General features: G+C 45.7%; 1 long non-coding RNA gene across 1 annotated transcript in view; it reads left to right on the forward strand.

Annotated features, from left to right (window-relative positions):
- LOC108448071 overlaps positions 1-12134 on the forward strand; it is a 44723-nt gene extending 32589 nt beyond the window's left edge. The window contains exons 4-10 of the long non-coding RNA XR_001863854.1: positions 2587-2675; positions 3820-3891; positions 4925-5516; positions 5554-5674; positions 5790-10422; positions 10550-10693; positions 11391-12134. This is a non-coding gene — a long non-coding RNA (uncharacterized LOC108448071). The remainder of the gene's footprint in view (positions 1-2586; positions 2676-3819; positions 3892-4924; positions 5517-5553; positions 5675-5789; positions 10423-10549; positions 10694-11390) is intronic.
- Positions 12135-14586: the final 2452 nt, after the last annotated feature.

The raw sequence follows: 14586 nt of genomic DNA on the forward strand, positions 1-14586 counted from the left end.
GGGGCCGGGGGTTCTGGCACCCGCGGGAGGTGCCGAGGTGAGGGTCCTGGGTGCTCCGGAGGTCCCTGCTGCAGAGCCAGCCCGGAGGAAGGATGCAGCGAAGCTCTGGTGATAGCTGGGACCTCCCTCCTGGCGTTGTTCTAAGTGTCAGGATTGCTTTCTCCCTTCTTATTCACTGGACTGTACAGCATTACAGAGAGCTTTGGAAGGGCTACAGGATTTTAACCATTTGGCCTTTTAAAAGCTGTTGAATGGAATGGACTCCTGGTTCCCAAATCCTTTTGAGGAAGGACTGGAGACTTGAGAGATGCTCAGGAGTGATATTGTTAAGTGATGGTTTTGCTCATTAATTAACAGATAAATAATTAAGAGATAAAGTGGTCATATATAGGGATGGCAGTAGTGCTGTTCTGCCATATGCACATTTGTTCACAAATAATGCAATTTAGGGCAAGGGCAAGTGAAACACAGATATGGTTACTGATCTGATTAAATATAAAAAAAAGGAAAATACTCCCTGTCTCTTAAAGTGATGATGGGCTGCTGCTCTGTACTAAAAGTGATCTTTGTTTTGGACTGGAAGGTATTGGAGAGATCACCTGGTTTCTTTTTCAGCAGCAACAATACTCAATTTTCCTGTGCCAGAAAAGTCTTGTTCAAACAGACTTGGTTTTCCTAGACCAAAAATGTGATGCTGAGTTCCAGAGCTGTGTCTTTCAGCACTTTTCTGTTTTACTGGCTGCCTCAAATTCCTCACACCAGAATAAAACCAAAGTTAATTAAAATCAGGAACATTTTGGGTAAACAAAGCAGCAGAGGTTACTTGTGCCTTTGACAATTCCCATTTTGTGCAGGATGTTAATTCCTGTCCAGGGTGGAACATTTGGCTTTGACTTCGGTATTCACAAGGCCGCTGCATGCAAAGCCTGGTTTGTGGGACGCACTGTCAGGAAGGAGTTTACTGGAGATAAAAGGGCCCCTTAACAGTGATTAATGGCCCAGCCCAAATATTAGTTTTACACTTACGTAGTACAGGTCCATGTCTGAGGGAAACAGCAGCTGTTCCATACGTTGGGGCCATGAGGAGGAGCATCCGCCGTTGCCCCTCTCAGACCCTGATCTTGGTCAGTCCCAGCAGGTATTTCCAGTTCTGCTTCAGGACTTTTTTTCTCTGTCCTCTCCTTTATTCCTCAGTCTCATCTTTCACTCAGGACCCTTTGCCCCAAAATAGCAACATGCCCTAGTCAAAAATACAATCCTTTCTGTCGCACTGCTCCTTCTCTTCCTCTTTTTCCTTTTTTCCTCCCCCATTTAAATAAAAAACTTTCAGACAAAATTGATAGATTAGAGGTCTTCCTAGGCTAAAGCCCTATTTCAGTATCAAGAAGGCTGAGCCCAGATCTTTTGGAAGTTTCAATTTCCTAACATCGAGATCTAAAAGAGAAGGAACCAACAAATCAATAGCAGCCACAGCTCCAGAGATAACCCTCAGGGCAGAGGGATACCTGTGCCTTTGTACCTCTTCACACAGTGATGTGATTTCAGATGGAATATTGTTCACTAAATCAACAAAAGAGGTGGTTTCACCTTGTGCCAGAACCTTAGAATTTCTTCTAAGAGCAGATTAGCAGGAGACTCGTGTTTGTGTACAGGTTTCTCCAGGGAGCTTTTCTCTGCCCAGGTACTTTCCTGCCTCATGTTTGGCACTTGCTGGAGAGAGCTCAGCTTTAAATCAGGCTCCTTTCCAAGTGAATCGTTAATTACCATAGCTGGGGTTAGTGCAGCTCAGCAGAGAATTCCGCAACGATGGAGCAGTGACTGCTAAACCGCACTTGGAGCGTGCCCCGTTATTCCCTGGATAAGGGACCCTCTCGTGCTTACAGACATACAGAAATCCTAACGCAAATTTCACAGCAAGGACGTGGAGGTGTGGAGATTTTTCCTACTCCAGCTATTCAAAGTGTTGTTTCCTGTGCATTCCCCTTCCTGGCTGTGATCCATCAAATCTATACTCATGGATTTTATGCAAGTCCATGTTCCTCTAAAACCTCTCCACCGAGCATGGCAGGGACGTTTCCCACGTGGAGGGCAGCTCTTTTCCCCAGGTTGTGAAATCAGGGGTTGACGTTTCTAAGGAAAACAGAACGGGGCCCTTGACTCCGTCTGAATCCCAATCTGTTTTCCTGAGGAGCTCCTGTGTTACTCCTTGCTCCTGCCGACAGATGGGGAACCACACCGCTGAATTCCCGGCGTGAGCTCTGCGGAACAGCATGGGCTGACCTGCTGCTTCCAGGTTTGCTGCGGTTCCTGACGGAGCACATTTGGCTTTAAAATAATGCTTTCAAAGCATTAGATCTACACGCTGTCACTCAGGATTAGTTTAGGAAGCAGGAGGGAATGGAGTTACTGGGATCTGGGAAATGACAAATGCTGCCGAGTTCAGTGATACATTCAGAGGAGTAGAATATACACATGGTCTTGCAGGGATATTTGGAAATGAAGGATAAGACTGAGGAACTAAAAATCACTGACCTGAGTTCTGTGCCTGTTTCCATTGTATTTCCTTTCTGAATTTCCTTTCCCCAGAAGAGCTGAACCCATTTAGTCCTGGAGCTGTGCAGGTGTTCAAGCACTTCATTCCTTCTCAGGTTCCCATTTGGAATGTCAGTGGAAAGGTGAGTTTTGCTCACAGATTGGTCTCTGGACCCTTTTGAACATGGAAAGGTTCCCATCAGAGTACACTTAGAAAGTCTTCTTTTTCTGATTGAGTTTTTTTTTGTTTGTTTGGGTTTGTTTGGTTTTCTTGTTTGTTTTTTTTTTGTTGTTGTTGTGGTGGTGGTGGTAGTCTTTTTGTTTGGGGTTTTGTCTGGGTTTTTTTTACAGTAGAAGGTTGTTTTGGTTTGTTTTTTTTTTTCCTCCCTATGAGTCTTTATTGCCACAAATCAAAATTCAGGCTGTTCTGGCTGTCACTCTTCCTTGCTGCATTCTGTCTCCTGTGATGTGTGATGAGTCTTCCCTTAAGGGGGCATTACTCCTGCTTAGCTTTCACCCAGTGTATCCCATTGTTCAGCTCTGGGCAATTGTTTTGGGATATTATTGATTTTATGACTTGCATTGTTGTCTGAACAAAACCGGGCCCATTTGGGGCAATTTGCTGTTTTATTACTTTCTGAGGGAAGGGGATGTATGTTGGCTTGACTAAAGCAGCAACAAAACCCTGCTATTATTTTATGTGGTTTAAAAAGGGAATCCATCTCGTGTTTCCCTGAAGGCACTTCTGTGATCAGGAATTACTACAACATTACTCAGAGCCCTTTGTGCGGGTGTTTACTTTGGGATGTTGTCCCAGATAGTGCACATTGCTGTTCTCCTGACTGGCTGGCCTGAAAAAAAAGATGAGAGAAACCAGTCTGCCAGGCAATTTTAGCCATAATTCCATGAAAATTTGCAGTAGCAGGGGAATCCTCCAGGAGAGAGCGAGGTATCATAGCAATAATATTACTTACAAATTCAAAGCATTGTACAAAGATTAAATCATCTCTGAAGCAATTCCAAGTGATATGTCCTAGTAAAGCAATTCCAGTGACTGAAATGCTGCTCACACTCCAGCAGGCAGGGAATACGATTAAGGAGAAGAAAGTAAGAACACCAAGGACAAATTGTGGCTGCAGGGTATGCATCCAGATGCTCCTAATGGATTATTCTGCCCTACAATTGCTCTCTCACCACATGGGCAGCCTGTCTGGGCAGGGAAGCAGAGGTCTGAGACACAAAAGGAGCAATAGGTTATGTGGATTGTTATATTTTTCTCTATTGCAGGAGTAGTTTGCAAGGAGGACAGCCAGCTCTGTGCACAGATTTCCAGCAATGGTTCCCTGCACATGGGAACAGGTAAGAAGCCACTTGTGAGCAGCCAGGTCCTGCCATGGGACCACGTAGTTCTGCTGGAACTGGGAAGGCAGCTGTCCCCAGGATCCACAGGGTTTATCCATCACGTAGCAGCATCCCTCTGTTTTACCAGAGACATGTGAAAGTGAGTCAGTTTGTTTGTTTTTGAGGGAAGTTGCTGCTTTTAGCCACCTCACAATGTCATTTTATGTAACATGTTCATGAGTGGGCCTGTACCAACAGCCATGGCTGTATATATATATACATGTATGTATGTGCGTGTGTATATGTATAGATATATATGTGTATATATATATTATAGAGGCATTACAATAAAGTGGCCACATATATATATATATAAAACTTGTCACAGCATCCTTCTTCTTTTCCTGGTTTATAGCTTCCATGGTTCTTTTGCAGGCTCCATATACACAGGAAAAATAAATTCTTTTGGTCTTTGTCCTCTTCTGTGTACCAAGGAAGGTGCCTTATGGAAGTTAAAATGCTGTTTCCTATAGATGTGACTTCAAGCCTGAAACTAAGGGGAAAGTATTCCAGAAAATTAATCACTGGGCAGAGCTCATGTAGAGCTGTGGCAAAGATTGATTTGAAACAGAATGAGGGCAGGGAGGCGTTGTACTGGCTAGCTGGGAGTTGGACTCTGCTGATCCCTGTGGGTCCCTTCCAACTCAGGATATTTTATGATTCTATTCAAGACTTAAAATTAATATGCAGAGAAGTGTGAGCTAACTAGAAATTCACTCGCTCATCCTACTTTAAGCCCCCATTACTGCTTAAAATGGCTGATTAATGATGTTAGATGGTGATAGCATTCATTTGATTAAACTCCTGAAGTAAGCACAGTGGAAATGCCTAAGCACTGGATTGCTGGTAAATGTGATTTATGCTTTGTGTGTGTTGGTCTATAGAAATGTCAGCAATCTTGATGTAGGCACATCTGCATTAAATTTGTGCAACTTCTTCAAAAGTGCTGCTATTTGGACCAAAACAAATCCATAATATATTCCTGTTATAGGTGTGTGCCCACAGGAGGATGCATCCAGCTCTGGCTGATGAGAAAAGAGGCAGAGCCCCGCCGCAATCCGTGGGGACTCCGTAAGGATGTGCAGCCACCCACAGAGTTACACGTGCTGCAGCTTTTGACAACACAGAATACCTTCACTGAAGTCTTTTTTCTCTCTCTACTAATCCTCCTCCCACTCAGCAAGAAAAGTAGCTGCACAGGCTCACACAGATGCCATGCTATCAGCCTTACTTCAGAATAATTTAACACATCTCTGGAGAGCTGTTCCTGACTCTTGTTTGGGGAGGCTGGGAATCGGGTTCCCTGCAGTGTTCAACCTGTACCCTCAGATAAACAACACATTTAGGTTTTGGTTGGTTACTATTTCCTACTCTTGCTCTCAGAATTCCTGCAAATTTTTGTCTTGCCAGAGAAGCTCCAAGGAGCCTGACTTGGATGGATGGAGCTGTGCTGTCCCCAGCTTCCCTCTGCCGTGTGTTGCCATCCCTGTGAGTGTCAGCAGAAATGACTGTGTTCAGAATTTATGAACAGACAAGCAAAACATGTTTGTCTGGCACAGAAAAGCCAACCTGCTGAAACTCAGGTAAAAAAAACAGAATGCACAACCTGCTGACCCTCAGGTAGCCTCAGATGGTGTTTCTGACAGATCTGTACATCTTCCTTGCTGACGAAGATTTATCTCTGGATCTTTCTGTGTCAGAGAAGGAGTTTGTTCTTTTGAGGGTGGTTTGAGTACATGAGGTATGTGATCCCCTCCCTGGAGAGCATGTTCTGCCATTGGCATGAGCTGCTGCCTGGAGGGTCTTCTGGCAAGAGGAGGTGTCACTCACTGCATCCTTCTGGCTCTTCTTCCCAGCATACCAGATGGAGATGAATATGGAAGCACCAGAAGAACAGTCTCCATGTGATGTTCAGCCAGTTCAGGATTGAATTTCATCCATGGCCCCAAGAAGGTTAGAGGGTGCTATAAAGAGGTGTAATCTTACAGAAATAAGTAGTAAGGCGGATAAGGTTTTAAGGCAAGAAAAACCATCACAGGTTTCATACCATCTGGCACTGGCCATTTTTGGTTTGCCAGGGTAAGTGTCTCTACTCCCTGTGTGGTTGATCGATGAAAAATGTCCATGAGTGCAATTCAGAGGCTGGGTGGATTGAACTGATTCCTCTTCAGAGCCTAAGATGGCTCGGTAAGTATAAACCATATAAAGTCCTCCTTTTTCAGGGAGGGACCTTTCCAAGTAATCTCAGTTTTTACATTTTTGCACAATTCTTAATCCCATTCTATTCCTTCCTTGTATTTTGGGCACGTTTGGAACCTGTGCCGCCACTTGACCCCACATATGTGCATCATCCCCTTGACTCAACTTTGAGCTTTACTTATTGCACATGGTGAATATTGGGTTTGTGTAACAGATCTCAGAGCGGTTCTTTCCCCACATTTTTGTGTGAATTAGAGCAATCTGGGATACCCTTTGTAGACTTGTTCTATGCTTCAATGTTTGACTCACGACTCTAATCTGGTGCCATCTTCATGGCTTTATGTACCTCTTACCCACCCACACCTCAGATTGATTTTCCTCCTACTCACCCTTTTGCTCACTACTCTCCTCCCAGTTCTCCTCTAACTAATCCCTCTTGTTTCCCTCTGCTCTGTTTTGTTTGTTCCCTCTTCTTCTTCCCTCCTCTGTGGTGCTCAGCCTGTCCAGCTGGGGGATGCTGGGCCAAGGGTGCCATGTGAGCCATACAGCCAAGGGGGAAGTGCCTTGCTGGGCTCCTCAACAGACCGACACTGAGTACTTCCAGGAGTATTTTGGAATATGGATATTCTTAATTGGCATTCCTTATCCTACACCAGAACTCTCTTGTACTGTTAATTATTAGACTGTTCTGAATCTGTATTTTGAAGAGAGACCCTGCATTTCCCAAACCATGCCCAGGCTCTGGAGAAATGTTGGGCAGCTTGAGTTGAAGTTAGACAAACAGCATAAGAGAATAGAGAGAAAATATTCTGGCTGTTTCGCACATGGTTGCTCTCACGGTATGCCCTACAGTCCCCTCAGCCTGCAAGTGAACTGTTTATAAAGATAACTCCACTAAGCACAGACAACTGATTCAAGTCACACTCACAGAAATCCTAGTGAAACACTTACTCATTAACATTCTGCAATTTTATTGCTGCAGTATCCACTGCTGCAGTATTCCTTTAGGTTAAGGCACCTCAGGAAGTTCAGTCAATAACTTGTGCCATGACAGTTTGCTTTGGTTGAATGCACAGAAATTTTTAAAAACAGTACATACCCAAATGGAACCAAACAGCTCATTGAACAGGACTATCCAAATGCCTCAGTGTGAGCTGGTGGGATTGGTGCCACATCCTGGCAAGCACTTCGTGGGGTTGGAGCCGAATCTTTCACCCCTTTCAGAGGGATGCTGTTGCTTTCTGTGCCCGAGGATCTTCCAGGGTCTCCAGGTTAATATTATCCTTCTTCTAATGAGCATGTTTTATTCAAGAACAGGTATTTCCTAAAAGATTTGATATGGGGACATCTCCTGAAGGAAACCACAAAAAGTCACTTTTCTCCCAAATCTTTATAGCCCTGTGCAGAAATGGTTGAAAGCTTCTTACACCTCCTTTCAGGAACACCTGTCAGTATTGTCTGACTTCACACAACTGAAACAAAGGCACAGAAATGGTAAAGCTCATTGCTGCTTTTGAGAGAGGGAGATCCAAAGTCTCCCTTTTGGACAGGAACAAAGATGGGGGGGCTGAGATTTCTTGCCAAACCTCACTGAAGTAGTTTGTCTGTTATTAACTGTATGTTTGTCACACTTTAAAGGGTCTAAAGGCCATGTCTTGGGGATCACTCCTGTTTCTCCTTCAGACATGATCAGGTAGGACTGTGAGTTTGACCTGCCTTCAATTCCACAAGAATCAAAATCCTGATGTTGTCTGGATTTGAGGTAAGTGAATGAGTTCTCCTTTAGAAAGATGATATTAAAAGTAGGGATAGCCCTAATAATGTCTCAATTATTAACAGAAACTGACATCACTGCGAGGAGGGTTGGATCATCAAATTAACTTTCCTGGTTTCAACCCCCATGATTTTCCCCATCAATCTCTAAATTTCTGTCAAAAGTACCACTATATTCTGTGTTCCTTAGTAGATGGGAGTGGATGCAAGTGGCTGTAACATTTCTAATTTCTGAATCTGTAAGTGCTACAACAGAGGATGAAAAATCAGATCAGAGTACACCAGAGCTGTAAGAAATCCCATCAGACAAATTGAGATATCTGACTCCCTAAATATTCGTGTGACCCAACCTGGACTTTTCATAGAACTAATGGAGCTCACTGTGAGTGAGAGCAAAGCTTCAGGAGTGAACAATACAGTTACTGGCACTTGTAAATGTGCAGCTGCAATTACCCAACACCTGGGTGCTGCTTCAGGCACCGCCTTCCTGAGCACAGTGTTCAAGCACAGCCCCTCACTTGGTGTGAGCCATTTACCAACTGCCTGGGAGCAAGGGGCTCAAAAAGCTTTTCAAATCAAGAATTTCAGTGATTGGAAAAGCCAGTTGAATTGATTTTGATTAAAAAAAAAAAAACAACCGACCAAAACAAAAGATACTAAAATGTATCTAAATCTCCTGCGTTATGTCAGTAGGATCTCAATTAAGAGTACCTGACTGACTGCACTTGGCTTTTATATTGGAGTAGTTCTAAAGTCCCTCTCCTTCCTGATTTGCTCTTAGAATCATGGAATCGTGGAATGGTTTGGGTTGGAAAATCAGATCTCCAATCTGATTTTTTGTGGAACTGTTATCCCTCCTCCCTGCTGTTCTGCAGAGTCCCCGTGCACACTGACCAGTTAATCCCATAATCCCAGTTGGAGATGAAAAGTAATGACAGTAAAGTGGAAGATGTTAGCAAGTGTGATAGACTGAGGATAATGATTCCTCTTGCAGCAGTGTGAGAAAATCTGTCCTCATGCATCCAAAACCTGCCAGGAGGAGGAGGAGGAGGACTTGTCCTAACCTGGATAAACCTCCACAAAGCAACTGTGCTGCACTTGGCATTTGGAATGGAAGAAGTCATTCCGTGCCCAGCAGACACAGGAGAAATGATTGTCAGCTGCAACCCAAACAGTGGGGTTACGAAACCCAAAGTGCAGGAGAAATCTCCACCCCGAAACGAGATACGCATTCATGATTTGGAATTCCAATGGGACGGGTGGGGTGGGTGTGCTGATTACTGTTTGGGGCAGGAATGATAGAGGATTTACAAAAGCTGGGCTCCTTCCCAGAGCTTGCGAGTTTGAACACGGCAATGTCTCCTTAAAGGTCAGCAGAGAGGGATTTTAGTGCAAATTCCCTATTGATAATCCTGCAGAGAATGAGCAATGCAGGCAACAATCCGGAAACTTCCATGAGACCCAAATTCCTTTGCTCCTCTTCCCAGGGGCAGGGCTCCAGAGCTTGAGCTGACCTCTCCCTTCCTTCCCCCTTCCTTCCAGAAAGCATTGGTGCAGGATTTTCACTGGGGCTATGCCAGCCAAAAATACCCTTGAAGGATCCTGGACAAGGAATTGTGCCCTCAGTAAAAACATTTCAAGCTCATATGGAGTATCCCACCATGGCCACGTGTTGGGGTGGTGTGCTGACAGCTCTTGGGGTGGCACACCAGCTTTAGCAAGACATGAACTAAGAAAAGCTGTATTTGGTGGGGTAGCCCAATGCTGCAAGTACCAAATCTGCAGCCAGAAAGTGCTTTACAGGAAGGTGCAGGTCTGTTGTCTCAGGGTTGTGTTTGTCAGGGCTCTTACTCCCAAAGAGCCACCCTGTAACGGGCTGGGAGGGGAGGTAAAGAGGATGAGGATTGCAAAGGCACTGCTTAGAACTGAAATGGATTGTTTGAAAGGTCCCACAGGTTAAGGAAAGCTGGGGAGCTTAGAGGGACTGGCTGTGCTATAGGTTTGCAGCAGGAAAGGGACTGAAGGAGGGGGTATGGGCCTGTAAGAGCACAAATCTCTGGAGAAGATGGACACCTGATACTTATTCCCTATGCACCATAATATAAGAACCAGGAGAAATCAAATTACATAGAATTATAGAGAGGCTAACAGAAGGAGGTAATTTTCCACTCCGGCCAGTTCCAGAGACAAGAGACCAAGCAAGATGAGTCTGAATGTTAATTACACCAGTCTTTTGGGTCTGGGGTTTTTCTTCCCTCAAGGGGTGAGCAGCTCAGGGAGCATTAGGGAGAGCTCCTGTCCCTGCAGTGGCCCGTGGTGTGGTGGAACAGGAGGGACAGCATTGCTAGGGAGATGCCCCAGAGATTAGAGGCTCTGGGCTTGACTCAGGCCCGTGTGACTCACCTGAACACCCGTATTCCCACGGAAGCTGTGGAAAGCTCCTGTGTCTCACTCTATCCCCAGCTCTCAACTCCAGGCCTGTTGGATGCTCTCCCTCCCTGCCACCTGCCCAGACGGGTGAGTGCCACACGCAGGTGGGACTCACACACTGCTGAGTGACCCTGACACAGTACAAATCTGAGCAACTTTACTTCATAAATGCTTCAGGTTTCATTTTATTTTCCTCTTTTGCTGTCTTCCTCAGGGATGTCTTCCTGTGATTCTCAGTACCACACACATCCCAACAAACCCCAGGTGTATTAATACAGACAGAATGTGAAATGCAAGTGAAAGAAACAGTCTGCAGAACAAATCTCATGGTATTTGGATTGCTCATGGGCTAAGCAAGGTAAAACATCCTCAGGTTAAGTACTGACCTGGAAGGAAAGCTCCTGCCCTGTGACAGCACTGCCCAGGGGCCTCTGCCAGTGGCACTGCTGCCTGGGGACCTGGCCCCCCCACTCCCACACGATCCAGAACACTCCCATGCTGTGGGAGATGGTGAGCTGGAAGGAATTGTGTGGAAAATGGGCCACTGACTATATCAAAGGCCTTTTAGAACAATTAGCAGCCCCTTTCCAAAGGCTGTGGCACCACACCTACAATTCTATTATTACCCTTTAAATAGCCCCAAAATGTTGGGTTTTTCCTTTCCTGTAAACTACCGTTTACTGACAGAGACACAGGACTTCTCTGGACTTCTCCAGGGTTAGTCTTTTTTTTTCTTCCTCATGCCTGCAGTGTTATACTGTCACTGGGAACTGAGCAACAATTAACAATTTATGTTTTGTGGGAGCTCAATTCAACTTGGCTTGGCTTATAGCTTTAATGAGTTTTCTATGACGTTCTCAATAATGCATTATAAAATACTGACATGTTTTTAAATAGTTATTCTTTTACTCATTTTCTGTGTTCTGAACCATGCTCAGCCCCCAGCCATTTCAATAATGCTTTAAGGAAGGTATATACTGAGAACACAGAGGTAATTATGTTAGTCCAACAGCAACCTGATAAAATATTAACATGTCTTATGAAATTTTTTCCAGAAGGAAGGAGAAAAATCATCACCAGTGAGAAGCTTTGCAGTGAGAAAAGCCTTTTTTCAGCAAAAGATTGTTAAGTAACACCATTAAATATTGAACGATGCTGAGGTGTGTCTGTACACAGCCTCCTTTTGGCTCGGTGTGATGCAGATTTTATTTCTTCCTCTGCAGAAATCATGAAATCCTGTTTTAAATCACGATGGAAGAGCCAATCAGATAAAACCTGTACCTTGCCACTACTACTTTTATGATTTGTTAAGTTCACTGGAATGAGTAATACAGCGTGAATAGAACATTTTAAATACCCCTTGGCAGTCACTGAAGTACAATAATCATTTAAAAGACAGGAATTACAAAACTCCATGTGCAGCTGGTGCCACATCAAACCAAAGGGAGCCTTGTCTGGGTGATTTTCACCTCCTGAGTGGCTGGGGACCTCTGCACTCTCATTTTGTATTTCACCAGAGCTGTTGAGAATAAATAAATAATAAACTGAACAGCAAAAAGCAAGTCATTCTGAGCAGCCTCTGGCAGCAGTTTGCTCTCATAATGCTGTTTGGTGAGCTGGAGGCATCCAGCTCATTTCCTAAAGAGCATTTTCTGCTTAGGTCAGGGCTCTATTAATCTGTTCAAGCCAATTCTATAAAATCCAAACCATCTGTATTTGGGAAGATCATGGTTTATTTGGATTTTCTTTGTGTCTGCTGTCAGTAGATTATTAAAAGTACGAGGGGTTTACAGTGTAAAGTCTCTCTATTGGCATGTTACAGCGACCTTCTAAGTAGCATCTCCCAATATTTGGGTAACAGCTGGTATAGTTAAGTCCAGCAGGGAAACAAAGAACAGCCACAAATACTGGAAATGGCTGAGCTTTGGCAGTGTAGAAAGGCTGCAAGGACTGGGGATAGCTGTGCTTTCAGTGTTTCAGCAGGTGTTTTATTGGCAGTTTCTGAAGATTCCTTGTGAAACACACCACAATGGCCAGGTAACATTTTTGTATCAGGGATGCCTGGAATTTCTAGGGAAGTGGTGAAGCAGTCACTGGAGATCTGGCCCAGCAAGCCATTACTTCATGTTGTCCTTATGCCCCCATGCCCAGGTGCCATCCAGCCCCATGCTGCGTGCGGGGCAGCTGCTCCTCCTCAATGCACCACTCGCAGGGGCTGCTCCCACTCCCCACTGCTTCCCGTCCTGCACAGGTGGAGGGAGCGTCTGCTCTCATGGAGAATTGCCAGCCATAAGACATACTAAATCTATTTTTCTCAGAAAATTGTAAATAATTCATGGGGCTTGGTTCTATAAAGAGGCCAGTTATAAATCATCCGAGCTGCACCTGGAGATTTCTGATGTCAGCATTATCACATGAATTACATCTCTCCAGGGCCATCTATTATTGTAAACACAATTCCAAAGAGGAATTATGCATGTAACATGCACAGGCAAACAAACAAGTAATCTTCAGCCTGGATTTGATACTAAAGCTTTGCAATCCAATTGAGTTGTTAGTGGCACTAATTGTCATGCTCTGGCCTCAGAGATCCTTTCATTTTGCTCCTGTACAGGTGTATTTTTCCCTGGGGAGCACCTGTTGGTGGGAATGCTGGCTGACTGTACACCACCAGCAGCCCAGGTGCTGTGAGGTGGAAGGAAAAAGCCATGGATGTGATTCCAGAGGGATGTGAACATGTGCTGCAGAAAAGATCTGGATTCTGAGATTTCCATGTACCACCACCTTTACAGTGCTGGGATTACAGTCCACTTACAGCTGTTGAATTACACCCAACTGTTTCTTTTTCATACTGCTCTTCAGAAATAGAAACATTCTTGAATAGAAACATGCCAGGTTCCTGATGGTTTCCAACTCTTGGTGTCAGCACAGAAAGACAAGGGAGGCAAAGAACTGAGATGTGTTTATGGAACTGAATGAAAGGACTACTGAAATCCTGTGTTTCCGTGGTATCCCGGGGATGGGAGGTGGAGGAGATGCTTCTGTTAAGGCAACGAAGTAGGTCAGTGAAAAGCAGGGGGGAAAGCTACATCCAGAGTTGGGAATGATCTGCTGAGCTTGGAACAAAGAATAAAACTGAATCTCTCTTGGCGTAAGACCTGTGCAATGAGCCTGGTGCCAGGTGCTCCTGTGCACCCGGCCATCCCAGGGCTCGCCTTGGCCAGGCAAACAGGAGCATTTTGCCCCTGGTGCTGGGGAAGGCCCGGCCCGGCCGTGCCCGGGACTGCCTGCACCACGTGTAGTTTATGGCCAGGAGGGATCCGTGGGAGTACAAAGGCTGATGTCTCCCCAGGCTGGACTTTACCAGTTCATGCTCAGCTCCGGGGCACTGCTGTCTGGGCAGAGGTCACATCCTTCCTGCCCCAGATAGGGCTTTGGAAAGGCTGGAAAAAACGCTTTCTGGCCTACAGACTACTGTGGAATCTCTCCAGAGAAAGGGATCTCCTTTTTCCCGTTCTGCTCAGCTCCGTGAAACAGAAACAGGTATAAAGCACCTGAGCACACGGAGGTGGGCTGCTGAAGACAGAGCCAGTGGCACTTGTCCGAAGTGCACAGAACAGCCTTGTGTTGGGCTGTGGTGACAGATCTGTCCCGTGCCAGTGGCCCCACGTGCCTTTGGTAACACACTGTACACTTACAAGTAAATGTAATAGAGCATAAACGTGTCTGGGCACCGCTGCCATCGAACTTCCTCATTAGCCTCCACTTAAGCACCACCGCACTGCCAGGAGATACCGAGAGATCATAAATGGGTGATTAGCACAGGGAGGAGCACGGCCCGGGGCAGAGCCAGCTCAGGGGCGGAAAACAAATCAAAAGCTCATTTAGAGCTAAAGCGGGACTTGATTTTGCCCAGAAGTGCCCTCGCTCCAAGTGCCCACTGTGTTTTGCTTCCCTAAAATCCGCGGCGGCGAGAGAAAAAATGCCACAGTGAGCGACCATCTCCCACTGCTCCAGAGAGCCGCGGGCAGCGGGGACTTTGCTCCTGCTCATCCCGGGCCTGCACCGGGACACCGGAACAGGCCCCGCCGCCCGCACGGGGACATATCCCGGGACACATCCCTGGACACATCCCGGGACACATCCCGGGGCAGGGCCCGCTGCCCGCACGGGGACACATCCCGGGACACATCCCTGGACACATCCCGGGACACATCCACGGATGAGTCCCGGGAGAGAACCCGGGGCAGC

The sequence above is a fragment of the Corvus brachyrhynchos genome, unplaced genomic scaffold (genome assembly GCF_000691975.1).
Source record: "Corvus brachyrhynchos isolate BGI_N302 unplaced genomic scaffold, ASM69197v1 scaffold297, whole genome shotgun sequence".
Classification (NCBI taxonomy): Eukaryota; Metazoa; Chordata; class Aves; order Passeriformes; family Corvidae; genus Corvus; species Corvus brachyrhynchos.